Below are 14,163 nucleotides of genomic sequence, written 5' to 3' on the forward strand. Positions count from 1 at the left end.
CTCCCTCTAGAGGCAGGGGACTCAGACAGGGCTGGTTTGCGGCCCCAGATCTGGGGCAGGGGCAGTGGGCGGCCTCTGACCCGGGCAGGAGCCTCCTCGCGTGTGTCCCAGGGACCCATCTGCCTGCGAACTTCGGTCACCTGGCAGGAAGCTACGATGCCCAGACCTTTGCTTAGCTGTGCAGCGTGGTGTACTGCGCGGACACGTTCCACACACACTTCAAGTAAGAGGGCGGCCTGAGTGGAAAGGTGAGAGTTTGGGCAGCTGTGCAGACAAAGAAGGCGCCCTTTGGCCTGGGCCTAAAAGCTTGTGACACTCCACTGGGCCTGACGGGCTCTGAGGGCCCTGTCCTGGGCCCCCTGCTCCCCTGCCCTTTGTTCAGTCATAGCAGAGATGGCCACACCCACTCCCTCAGTGAGGGCAGTGTTCCAACCTCCCTCAGCCCCGCCCCCTCTCCGCAGGTTACCATGGACTACAGAGGCTGCATTCTGAGGCCAGGGCGTTCCGAGAATGCCAAGGGCAGACATGATGACCTTAAATGATTTCCTCCTGTGTCAGTGTTGGTAAACTTTAGGAGCTAGGAAATGGTCCACTTGACAGAAATGTTCAAATTTACTGGCATTTCATATATTCTCTGCTCTAACATTGTCCTGACTCTTTCTGTATATTCTTTACTTTTGTTTTGGTTTTCCTTTATCAAAGTGTGTCTTTTAAATCTTTTCAAAGAAGATTCTTTGGACTTACTAAATCACCTGAATTTTATCCGTATTCTGTTGTATTAAGTTCTGCTCATATCTTTATTTATCTTTTTTCTATGTTCTCAGGGTTTATTGTTTTCATCTTCTGATGTCAATTAAAACACTTGGTTATTCATTTTAATAAATCTTTTTACTTATAAAGATTTGAGCTTTTGAAGATTCCACCTTACTTGTACGTGTCTAAGGGTCAGGTCCTCTCCATTGTTGCTGGCCTAAGGCTTAGTTCACCATACAGCAATGTATATATTGACCTATTTTCCCCTCGACTTTCTGTGATTCCCTACATCTCACCTTTCTTTGCAGACAAGCCATTGGAAATACCCTTAACTTATTTCACAGCCAAGAAGTCTTTGAAATAATGTGTATTTTTTAGAGAAATCTTCTTATATAATTAGGCAGAAAATCTGACCTGCCATAGTTTTCAAAACAGCATAATTTCACTCTTCTCAATGATTAATCTGTTGTATTACACAACCTTGGAGTATTTAACTTTATCAATGACATGTCCTTGAAAAATGTTTTAGAGATCCTACCAGTCTTTGAAAACATCCTTGTGCCTTGTTTCAGTTCCAGTTTTATGTATATTTTCTGCCTTGCACCCGATTATTCCTACATCTGATGGATGGCCTTGGGAATCTAAATCTGGTATTGATGGTTTTGGCTGATTGTCTCCCCTTGTAGCTGCTTTCTTCATTATTGTGTAAATTTAGATCATGAACTCATGTTTAGCTAAACAGCTGACCTTGTAAGAGGCTTAGGTGTGAACGCTCGTAAGTTTCAGCAGAGAGTCAGCAAAGATTTATTTGTGTCCCTCCAATGAGTGGCCCGCAAGGACCCCGTTTTCTACAAGTGTTGGTCCAATACTCCCTCTAGAGGCAGGGGACTCAGACAGGGCTGCTTTGCGACCCCCGATCTGGGGCAGGAGCAGTGGGCGGCCTGTGACCCGGGCAGGAGCCTCTCCGCGTGTGTCCCTGGGACCCATCTGCCTGCGAACTTCGGTCACCTGGCAGGAAGCTATGATGCCCAGACCTATGCTTAACTGTGCAGCGCGGTGTACTGCGCGGACACGTTCCACACAGACTTCAAGTAAGAGGGCGGCCTGAGTGGAAAGGTGAGAGTTTGGGCAGCTGTGCAGACAAAGAAGGTGCCCTTTGGCCTGGGCCTAAAATCTTGTGACAGTCCACTGGGCCTGCCGGGCTCTGAGGGCCCTGCCCTGGGCCCCCTGCTCCCCTGCCCTTTGTTCAGTCACAGCAGAGATGGCCACACCCACTCCCTCAGTGAGGGCAGTGTTCCAACCTCCCTCAGCCCCGCCCCCTCTCCGCAGGTTACCATGGACAACAGAGGCTGCATTCTGAGGCCAGGGCGTTCCGAGAATGCCAAGGGCAGACATGATGACCTTAAATGATTTCCTCTTGTGTCAGTGTTGGTAAACTTTAGGAGCTAGGAAATGGTCCACTTTCCAGAAATGTTCAAATTTACTGGCATTTCATATATTCTCTGCTCTAACATTGTCCTGACTCTTTCTGTATATTCTTTACTTATGTTTTTGTTTTCCTTAATCAAAGTGTGTCTTTTAAATCTTTTCAAAGAAGATTCTTTGGACTTACTAAATCACCTGAATTTTATACGTTTTCTGTTGTATTAAGTTCTGCTCATATCTTTATTTATCTTTTCTGTATGTTCTCAGGGTTTATTGTTTTCATCTTCTGATGTCAATTAAAACACTTGGTTATTCATTTTAATAAAACTTTTTACTTATAAAGATTTGAACTTTTGAAGATTCCAGCTTACTTGTACGTGTCTAAGGGTCAGGTCCTCTCCATTGTTGCTGGCCTAAGGCTTAGTTCACCATACAGCAATGTATATATTGACCTATTTTCCCCTCGACTTTTTGTGATTCCCTACATCTCACCTTTCTTTGCAGACAAGCCATTTGAAATACCCTTAACTTATTTCACAGCCAATAAGTCTTTGAAATAATGTGTATTTTTTAGAGAAATCTTCTTATAAAATTAGGCAGAAAATCTGACCTGCCATAGTTTTCAAAACAGCATAATTTCACTCTTCTCAATGATTAATCTGTTGTATTACACAACCTTGGAGTATTTAGCTTTATCAATGACATGTCCTTGAAAAATGTTTTAGAGATCCTACCAGTCTTTGAAAACATCCTTGTGCCTTGTTTCAGTTCCAGTTTTATGTATATTTTCTGCCTTGCACACAATTATTCCTACATCTGATGGATGGCCTTGGGAATCTAATTCTGGTATTGATGGTTTTGGCTGATTGTCTCCCCTTGTAGCTGCTTTCTTCAATATTGTGTAAATTTAGATCATGAGCTCCTGTTTAGCTAAACAGCTGACCTTGTAAGAGGCTTAGGTGTGAACGCTCGTAAGTTTCAGCAGAGAGTCGGCAAAGATTTGTTTGTGTCCCTCCAATGAGTGGCCCGCAAGGACCCCGTTTTCTACAATTGTTGGTCCAATACTCCCTCTAGAGGCAGGGGACTCAGACAGGGCTGCTTTGCGGCCCCCGATCTGGGGCAGGGGCAGTGGGCGGCCTGTGACCCGGGCAGGAGCCTCTCCGCGTGTGTCCCTGGGACCCATCTGGCTGCGAACTTCGGTCACCTGGCAGGAAGCTACGATGCCCAGACCTATGCTTATCTGTGCAGCACGGTGTACTGCGTGGACACGTTCCACACACACTTCAAGTAAGATGGCGGCCTGAGTGGAAAGGTGAGACTTTGGGCAGCTGTGCAGACAAAGAAGGCGCCCTTTGGCATGGGCCTAAAAACTTGTGATACTCCACTGGGCCTGCCGGGCTCTGAGGGCCCTGCCCTGGGCCCCCTGCTCCCCTGCCCTTTGTTCAGTCACAGCAGAGATGGCCACACCCACTCCCTCAGTGAGGGCAGTGTTCCAACCTCCCTCAGCCCCGCCCCCTCTCCGCAGGTTACCATGGACAACAGAGGCTGCATTCTGAGGCCAGGGCGTTCCGAGAATGCCAAGGGCAGACATGATGACCTTAAATGATTTCCTCTTGTGTCAGTGTTGGTAAACTTTAGGAGCTAGGAAATGGTCCACTTGACAGAAATGTTCAAATTTACTTGCATTTCATATATTCTCTGCTCTAACATTGTCCTGACTCTTTCTGTATATTCTTTACTTATGTTTTTGTTTTCCTTAATCAAAGTGTGTCTTTTAAACCTTTTCAAAGAAGATTCTTTGGACTTACTAAATCACCTGAATTTTATTCGTTTTCTGTTGTATTAAGTTCTGCTCATATCTTTATTTATCTTTTCTCTATGTTCTCAGGGTTTATTGTTTTCATCTTCTGATGTCAATTAAAACACTTGGTTATTCATTTTAATAAAACTTTTTACTTATAAAGATTTGAACTTTTGAAGATTCCAGCTTACTTGTACGTGTCTAAGGGTCAGGTCCTCTCCATTGTTGCTGGCCTAAGGCTTAGTTCACCATACAGCAATGTATATATTGACCTATTTTCCCCTCGACTTTCTGTGATTCCCTACATCTCACCTTTCTTTGCAGACAAGCCATTTGAAATACCCTTAACTTATTTCACAGCCAATAAGTCTTTGAAATAATGTGTATTTTTTAGAGAAATCTTCTTATAAAATTAGGCAGAAAATCTGACCTGCCATAGTTTTCAAAACAGCATAATTTCACTCTTCTCAATGATTAATCTGTTGTATTACACAACCTTGGAGTATTTAGCTTTATCAATGACATGTCCTTGAAAAATGTTTTAGAGATCCTACCAGTCTTTGAAAACATCCTTGTGCCTTGTTTCAGTTCCAGTTTTATGTATATTTTCTGCCTTGCACCCAATTATTCCTACATCTGATGGATGGCCTTGGGAATCTAATTCTGGTATTGATGGTTTTGGCTGATTGTCTCCCCTTGTAGCTGCTTTCTTCATTATTGTGTAAATTTAGATCATGAGCTCATGTGTAGCTAAACAGCTGACCTTGTAAGTGGCTTAGGTGTGAACGCTCGTAAGTTTCAGCAGAGAGTCGGCAAAGATTTATTTGTGTCCCTACAATGAGTGGCCCGCAAGGACCCCGTTTTCTACAAGTGTTGGTCCAATACTCCCTCTAGAGGCAGGGGACTCAGACAGGGCTGCTTTGCGGCCCCCGATCTGGGGCAGGGGCAGTGGGCGGCCTGTGACCCGGGCAGGAGCCTCTCCGCGTGTGTCCCAGGGACCCATCTGGCTGCGAACTTCGGTCACCTGGCAGGAAGCTACGATGCCCAGACCTATGGTTAGCTGTGCAGCGAGGTGTACTGTGAGGACAGGTTCCACACACACTTCAAGTAAGAGGTCGGCCTGAGTGGAAAGTTGAGAGTTTGGGCAGCTGTGCAGACAAAGAAGGCGCCCTTTGGCCTGGGCCTAAATGCTTGTGACACCCCACTGGACCTGCCGTGCTCTGAGGGCCCTGCCCTGGGCCCCCTGCTCCCCTGCCCTTTGTTCAGTCACAGCAGAGATGGCCACACCCACTCCCTCAGTGAGGGCAGTGTTCCAACCTCCCTCAGCCCCGCCCCCTCTCCGCAGGTTACCATGGACTACAGAGGCTGCATTCTGAGGCCAGGGCGTTCCGAGAATGCCAAGGGCAGACATGATGACCTTAAATGATTTCCTCTTGTGTCAGTGTTGGTAAACTTTAGGAGCTAGGAAATGGTCCACTTTCCAGAAATGTTCAAATTTACTGGCATTTCATATATTCTCTGCTCTAACATTGTCCTGACTCTTTCTGTATATTCTTTACTTATGTTTTGGTTTTCCTTAATCAAAGTGTGTCTTTTAAATCTTTTCAAAGAAGATTCTTTGGACTTACTAAATCACCTCAATTTTATACGTTTTCTGTTGTATTAAGTTCTGCTCATATCTTTATTTATCTTTTCTGTATGTTCTCAGGGTTTATTGTTTTCATCTTCTGATGTCAATTAAAACACTTGGTTATTCATTTTAATAAAACTTTTTACTTATAAAGATTTGAACTTTTGAAGATTCCAGCTTACTTGTACGTGTCTAAGGGTCAGGTCCTCTCCATTGTTGCTGGCCTAAGGCTTAGTTCACCATACAGCAATGTATATATTGACCTATTTTCCCCTCGACTTTCTGTGATTCCCTACATCTCACCTTTCTTTGCAGACAAGCCATTTGAAATACCCTTAACTTATTTCACAGCCAAGAAGTCTTTGAAATAATGTGTATTTTTTAGAGAAATCTTCTTATATAATTAGGCAGAAAATCTGACCTGCCATAGTTTTCAAAACAGCATAATTTCACTCTTCTCAATGATTAATCTGTTGTATTACACAACCTTGGAGTATTTAGCTTTATCACTGACATGTCCTTGAAAAATGTTTTAGAGATCCTACCAGTCTTTGAAAACATCCTTGTGCCTTGTTTCAGTACCAGTTTTATGTATATTTTCTGCCTTGCACCCGATTATTCCTACATCTGATGGATGGCCTTGGGAATCTAATTCTGGTATTGATGGTTTTGGCTGATTGTCTCCCCTTGTAGCTGCTTTCTTCAATATTGTGTAAATTTAGATCATGAGCTCATGTTTAGCTAAACAGCTGACCTTGTAAGAGGCTTAGGTGTGAACGCTCGTAAGTTTCAGCAGAGAATCGGCAAAGATTTATTTGTGTCCCTCCAATGAGTGGCCCGCAAGTACCCCGTTTTCTACAAGTGTTGGTCCAATACTCCCTCTAGAGGCAGGGGACTCAGACAGGGCTGGTTTGCGGCCCCAGATCTGGGGCAGGGGCAGTGGGCGGCCTCTGACCCGGGCAGGAGCCTCCTCGCGTGTGTCCCAGGGACCCATCTGCCTGCGAACTTCGGTCACCTGGCAGGAAGCTACGATGCCCAGACCTTTGCTTAGCTGTGCAGCGTGGTGTACTGCGCGGACACGTTCCACACACACTTCAAGTAAGAGGGCGGCCTGAGTGGAAAGGTGAGAGTTTGGGCAGCTGTGCAGACAAAGAAGGCGCCCTTTGGCCTGGGCCTAAAATCTTGTGACAGTCCACTGGGCCTGCCGGGCTCTGAGGGCCCTGCCCTGGGCCCCCTGCTCCCCTGCCCTTTGTTCACTCACAGCAGAGATGGCCACACCCACTCCCTCAGTGAGGGCAGTGTTCCAACCTCCCTCAGCCCCGCCCCCTCTCCGCAGGTTACCATGGACTACAGAGGCTGCATTCTGAGGCCAGGGCGTTCCGAGAATGCCAAGGGCAGACATGATGACCTTAAATGATTTCCTCTTGTGTCAGTGTTGGTAAACTTTAGGAGCTAGGAAATGGTCCACTTTCCAGAAATGTTCAAATTTACTGGCATTTCATATATTCTCTGCTCTAACATTGTCCTGACTCTTTCTGTATATTCTTTACTTATGTTTTTGTTTTCCTTAATCAAAGTGTGTCTTTTAAATCTTTTCAAAGAAGATTCTTTGGACTTACTAAATCACCTGAATTTTATACGTTTTCTGTTGTATTAAGTTCTGCTCATATCTTTATTTATCTTTTCTCTATGTTCTCAGGGTTTATTGTTTTCATCTTCTGATGTCAATTAAAACACTTGGTTATTCATTTTAATAAAACTTTTTACTTATAAAGATTTGAACTTTTGAAGATTCCAGCTTACTTGTACGTGTCTAAGGGTCAGGTCCTCTCCATTGTTGCTGGCCTAAGGCTTAGTTCACCATACAGCAATGTATATATTGACCTATTTTCCCCTCGACTTTCTGTGATTCCCTACATCTCACCTTTCTTTGCAGACAAGCCATTTGAAATACCCTTAACTTATTTCACAGCCAATAAGTCTTTGAAATAATGTGTATTTTTTAGAGAAATCTTCTTATAAAATTAGGCAGAAAATCTGACCTGCCATAGTTTTCAAAACAGCATAATTTCACTCTTCTCAATGCTTAATCTGTTGTATTACACAACCTTGGAGTATTTAGCTTTATCAATGACATGTCCTTGAAAAATGTTTTAGAGATCCTACCAGTCTTTGAAAACATCCTTGTGCCTTGTTTCAGTTCCAGTTTTATGTATATTTTCTGCCTTGCACCCAATTATTCCTACATCTGATGGATGGCCTTGGGAATCTAATTCTGGTATTGATGGTTTTGGCTGATTGTCTCCCCTTGTAGCTGCTTTCTTCAATATTGTGTAAATTTAGATCATGAGCTCCTGTTTAGCTAAACAGCTGACCTTGTAAGAGGCTTAGGTGTGAACGCTCGTAAGTTTCAGCAGAGAGTCGGCAAAGATTTGTTTGTGTCCCTCCAATGAGTGGCCCGCAAGGACCCCGTTTTCTACAATTGTTGGTCCAATACTCCCTCTAGAGGCAGGGGACTCAGACAGGGCTGCTTTGCGGCCCCCGATCTGGGGCAGGGGCAGTGGGCGGCCTGTGACCCGGGCAGGAGCCTCTCCGCGTGTGTCCCTGGGACCCATCTGGCTGCGAACTTCGGTCACCTGGCAGGAAGCTACGATGCCCAGACCTATGCTTATCTGTGCAGCACGGTGTACTGCGTGGACACGTTCCACACACACTTCAAGTAAGATGGCGGCCTGAGTGGAAAGGTGAGAGTTTGGGCAGCTGTGCAGACAAAGAAGGCGCCCTTTGGCATGGGCCTAAAAACTTGTGATACTCCACTGGGCCTGCCGGGCTCTGAGGGCCCTGCCCTGGGCCCCCTGCTCCCCTGCCCTTTGTTCAGTCACAGCAGAGATGGCCACACCCACTCCCTCAGTGAGGGCAGTGTTCCAACCACCCTCAGCCCCGCGCCCTATCTGCAGGTTACCATGGACTACAGAGGCTGCATTCTGAGGCCAGGGCATTCCGAGAATGCCAAGGGCAGACATGATGACCTTAAATGATTTCCTCTTGTGTCAGTGTTGGTAAACTTTAGGAGCTAGGAAATGGTCCACTTGACAGAAATGTTCAAATTTACTTGCATTTCATATATTCTCTGCTCTAACATTGTCCTGACTCTTTCTGTATATTCTTTACTTATGTTTTTGTTTTCCTTAATCAAAGTGTGTCTTTTAAACCTTTTCAAAGAAGATTCTTTGGACTTACTAAATCACCTGAATTTTATTCGTTTTCTGTTGTATTAAGTTCTGCTCATATCTTTATTTATCTTTTCTCTATGTTCTCAGGGTTTATAGTTTTCATCTTCTGATGTCAATTAAAACACTTGGTTATTCATTTTAATAAAACTTTTTACTTATAAAGATTTGAACTTTTGAAGATTCCAGCTTACTTGTACGTGTCTAAGGGTCAGGTCCTCTCCATTGTTGCTGGCCTAAGGCTTAGTTCACCATACAGCAATGTATATATTGACCTATTTTCCCCTCGACTTTCTGTGATTCCCTACATCTCACCTTTCTTTGCAGACAAGCCATTTGAAATACCCTTAACTTATTTCACAGCCAATAAGTCTTTGAAATAATGTGTATTTTTTAGAGAAATCTTCTTATAAAATTAGGCAGAAAATCTGACCTGCCATAGTTTTCAAAACAGCATAATTTCACTCTTCTCAATGCTTAATCTGTTGTATTACACAACCTTGGAGTATTTAGCTTTATCAATGACATGTCCTTGAAAAATGTTTTAGAGATCCTACCAGTCTTTGAAAACATCCTTGTGCCTTGTTTCAGTTCCAGTTTTATGTATATTTTCTGCCTTGCACCCAATTATTCCTACATCTGATGGATGGCCTTGGGAATCTAATTCTGGTATTGATGGTTTTGGCTGATTGTCTCCCCTTGTAGCTGCTTTCTTCATTATTGTGTAAATTTAGATCATGAGCTCATGTGTAGCTAAACAGCTGACCTTGTAAGAGGCTTAGGTGTGAACGCTCGTAAGTTTCAGCAGAGAGTCGGCAAAGATTTATTTGTGTCCCTACAATGAGTGGCCCGCAAGGACCCCGTTTTCTACAAGTGTTGGTCCAATACTCCCTCTAGAGGCAGGGGACTCAGACAGGGCTGCTTTGCGGCCCCCGATCTGGGGCAGGGGCAGTGGGCGGCCTGTGACCCGGGCAGGAGCCTCTCCGCGTGTGTCCCAGGGACCCATCTGGCTGCGAACTTCGGTCACCTGGCAGGAAGCTACGATGCCCAGACCTATGCTTATCTGTGCAGCACGGTGTACTGCGTGGACACGTTCCACACACACTTCAAGTAAGAGGGCGGCCTGAGTGGAAAGGTGAGAGTTTGGGCAGCTGTGCAGACAAAGAAGGCGCCCTTTGGCCTGGGACTAAATGCTTGGGACACTCCACTGGGCCTGCCGGGCTCTGAGGGCCCTGCCCTGGGCCCCCTGCTCCCCTGCCCTGAGTTCAGTCACAGCAGAGATGGCCACACCCACTCCCTCAGTGAGGGCAGTGTTCCAATCTCCCTCAGCCCCGCCCCCTCTCCGGAGTTAAACATGGACTACAGAGGCTGCATTCTGAGGCCAGGGCGTTCCGAGAATGCCAAGGGCAGACATGATGACCTTAAATGATTTCCTCTTGTGTCAGTGTTGGTAAACTTTAGGAGCTAGGAAATGGTCCACTTTCCAGAAATGTTCAAATTTACTGGCATTTCATATATTCTCTGCTCTAACATTGTCCTGACTCTTTCTGTATATTCTTTATTTATGTTTTTGTTTTCCTTAATCAAAGTGTGTCTTTTAAATCTTTTCAAAGAAGATTCTTTGGACTTACTAAATCACCTGAATTTTATACGTTTTCTGTTGTATTAAGTTCTGCTCATATCTTTATTTATCAATGTTCTCAGGGTTTATTGTTTACATCTACTGATGTCAATTAAAACACTTGGTTATTCATTTTAATAAATCTTTTTACTTATAAAGATTTGAACTTTTGAAGATTCCAGCTTACTTGTACGTGTCTAATGTTCAGGTCCTCTCCATTGTTGCTGGCCTAAGGCTTAGTTCACCATACAGCAATGTATATATTGACCTATTTTCCCCTCGACTTTCTGTGATCCACTACATCTCACCTTTCTTTGCAGACAAGCCATTTGAAATACCCTCAACTTATTTCACAGCCAATAAGGCTTTGAAATAATGTGTATTTTTTAGAGAAATCTTCTTATATAATTAGGCAGAAAATCTGACCTGCCATAGTTTTCAAAACAGCATAATTTCACTCTTCTCAATGATTAATCTGTTGTATTACACAACCTTTGTGTATTTAGCTTTATCAATGACATGTCCTTTAAAAATGTTTTAGAGATCCTACTAGTTTTTGAAAACATCCTCGTGCCTTGTTTCAGTTCCAGTTTTATGTATATTTTCTGCCTTGCACCCGATTATTCCTACATCTGATGGATGGCCTTGGGAATCTAATTCTGGTATTGATTGTTTTGGCTGATTGTCTCCCCTTGTAGCTGCTTTCTTCATTATTGTGTACATTTAGATCATGAGCTCATGTTTAGCTAAACAGCTGACCTTGTAAGAGGCTTAGGTGTGAACTCTCGTAAGTTTCAGCAGAAAGTCGGCAAAGATTTATTTGTGTCCCTCCAATGAGTGGGCCGCAAGGACCCCGTTTTCTACAATTGTTGGTCCAATACACCCTCTACAGGCAGGGGACTCAGACAGGGCTGCTTTGCCGCCCGCCATCTGGGGCAGGGGCAGTGGGCGGCCTGTGGCCTGGGCAGGAGACTCTCTGCGTGTGTCCGAAGGACCCATCTGCCTGTGAGCCTCGGTCACCTGGCAGGAAGCTACGATGCCCAGACCTATGCTTAGCTGTGCAGAGAGGTGTACTGCGCGGACATGTTCCCCACACACTTCAAGTAAGAGGGCTGCCTGAGTAGAAAGGTGAGAGTTTGGGCAGCTGTGCAGACAAAGAAAGCGCACTTTGGCCTGGGCCTAAATGCTTGTGACACTCCACTGGGCCTGCCGGGCTCTGAGGGCCCTGCCCTGGGCCCACTGCTCCCCTGCCCTTTGTTCAGTCACAGCAGAGATGGCCACACCCACTCCCTCAGTGAGGGCAGTGTTCCAACCTCCCTCAGCCCCGCCCCCTCTCCGCAGGTTACCATGGACTACAGAGGCAGCATTCTGAGGCCAGGGCGTTCCGAGAATGCCAAGGGCAGACATGATGACCTTAAATTATTTCCTCTTGTGTCAGTTTTGGTAAACTTTAGGAGCTAGGAAATGGTCCACTTTCCAGAAATCTTCAAATTTACTGGCATTTCATATATTTTCTGCTCTAACATTGACCTGACTCTTTCTGTATATTCTATACTTATGTTTTTGTTTTCCTTAATCAAAGTGTGTCTTTTAAATCTTTTCAAAGAAGATTCTTTGGACTTACTAAATCACCTGAATTTTATAAGTTTTCTCTTGTATTAAGTTCTGCTCATATCTTTATTTAACATTTTTCTATGTTCTCAGGGTTTATTGTTTTCATCTTCTGATGTCAATTAAAACACTTGGTTATTCATTTTAATAAATCTTTTTACTTATAAAAATTTGAACTTTTAAAGATTCCAGCTTACTTGTACGTTTCTAAGGGTCAGGTCCTCTCCATTGTTGCCGGCCTAAGGCTTAGTTCACCTTATAGCAATGTATATATTGACCTACTTTCCCCTCGACTTTCTGTGATCCCCTTCATCTCACCTTTCTTTGCAGACAAGCCATTTGAAATACCCTTAACTTATTTCACAGCCAATAAGGCTTTGAAATAATGTGTATTTTTTAGAGAAATCTTCTTATATAATTAGGCAGAAAATCTGACCTGCCTTAGTTTTCAAAACAGCATAATTTCACTCTTCTCAATGATTAAACTGTTGTATTACACAACCTTTGTGTATTTAGCTTTATCAATGACATGTCCTTTAATAATGTTTTAGAGATCCTACCAGTCTTTGAAAACACCCTTGTGCCTTGTTTCAGTTCCAGTTTTATGTATATTTTCAGCCTGGCACCTGATTATTCCTACATCTGATGGATGGCCTTGGGAATCTAATTCTGGTATTGATGGTTTTGGCTGATTGTCTCCCCTTGTAGCTGCTTTCTTCATTATTGTGTAAATTTAGATCATGAGCTCATGTTTAGCTAAACAGCTGACCTTGTAAGAGGCTTAGGTGTGAACGCTCGTAAGTTTCAGCATAAAGTCGGCAAAGATTTTTTTGTTTCCCTCCAATGAGTGGCCCACAAGGAGCCCGTTTTCTACAAGTGTTTGTCCAATACTCCCTCTAGAGGCAGGGGACTCAGACAGGGCTGGTTTGCGGCCCCCGATCTGGGGCAGGGGCAGTGGGCGGCATGTGACCTGGGCAGGAGCCTCTCCGCGTGTGTCCCAGGGACCCATCTGCCTGCGAACCTCGGTCACCTGGCAGGAAGCTAAGATGCCCAGACCTATGGTTAGCTGTGCAGCGAGGTGTACTGCGCGGACACGTTCCACACACACTTCAAGTAAGAGGGCTGCCTGAGTGGAAAGGTGAGAGTTTGGGCAGCGGTGCAGACAAAGAAAGCGCACTTTGGCCTGGGCCTAAATGCTTGTGACACTCCACTGGGCCTGCCGGGCTCTGAGGGCCCTGCCCTGGGCCCACTGCTCCCCTGCCCTTTGTTCAGTCACAGCAGAGATGGCCACACCCACTCCCTCAGTGAGGGCAGTGTTCCAACCTCCCTCAGCCCCGCCCCCTCTCCGCAGGTTACCATGGACTACAGAGGCTGCATTCTGAGGCCAGGGCGTTCCGACAATGCCAAGGGCAGACATGATGACCTTAAATGATTTCCTCTTGTGTCAGTGTTGGTAAACTTTAGGAGCTAGGAAATGGTCCACTTGACAGAAATGTTCAAATTTACTGGCATTTCATATATTCTCTGCTCTAACATTGTCCTGACTCTTTCTGTATATTCTTTACTTATGTTTTGGTTTTCCTTAATCAAAGTGTGTCTTTTAAACCTTTTCAAAGAAGATTCTTTGGACTTACTAAATCACCTGAATTTTATACGTTTTCTGTTGTATTAAGTTCTGCTCATATCTTTATTTAACTTTTTTCTATGTTCTCAGGGTTTATTGTTTTCATCTTCTGATGTCAATTAAAACACTTGGTTATTCATTTTAATAAATCTTTTTACTTATAAAGATTTGAACTTTTGAAGATTCCAGCTTACTTGTACGTTTCTAAGGGTCAGGTCCTCTCCATTGTTGCCGGCCTAAGGCTTAGTTCACGATATAGCAATGTATATATTGACCTATTTACCCCTCGACTTTCTGTGATACCTTACATCTCACCTTTCTTTGCAGACAAGTCCTTTGAAATACCCTTAACTTATTTCACAGCCAATAAGGCTTTGAAATAATGTGTAATTTTTAGAGAAATCTTCTTATATAATTAGGCAGAAAATCTGACCTGCCATAGTTTTCAAAACAGCATAATTTCACTCT

Source organism: Mesoplodon mirus (assembly GCF_964341445.2).
Source record: "Mesoplodon mirus genome assembly, chromosome: 1".
NCBI classification, from domain to species: Eukaryota; Metazoa; Chordata; class Mammalia; order Artiodactyla; family Ziphiidae; genus Mesoplodon; species Mesoplodon mirus.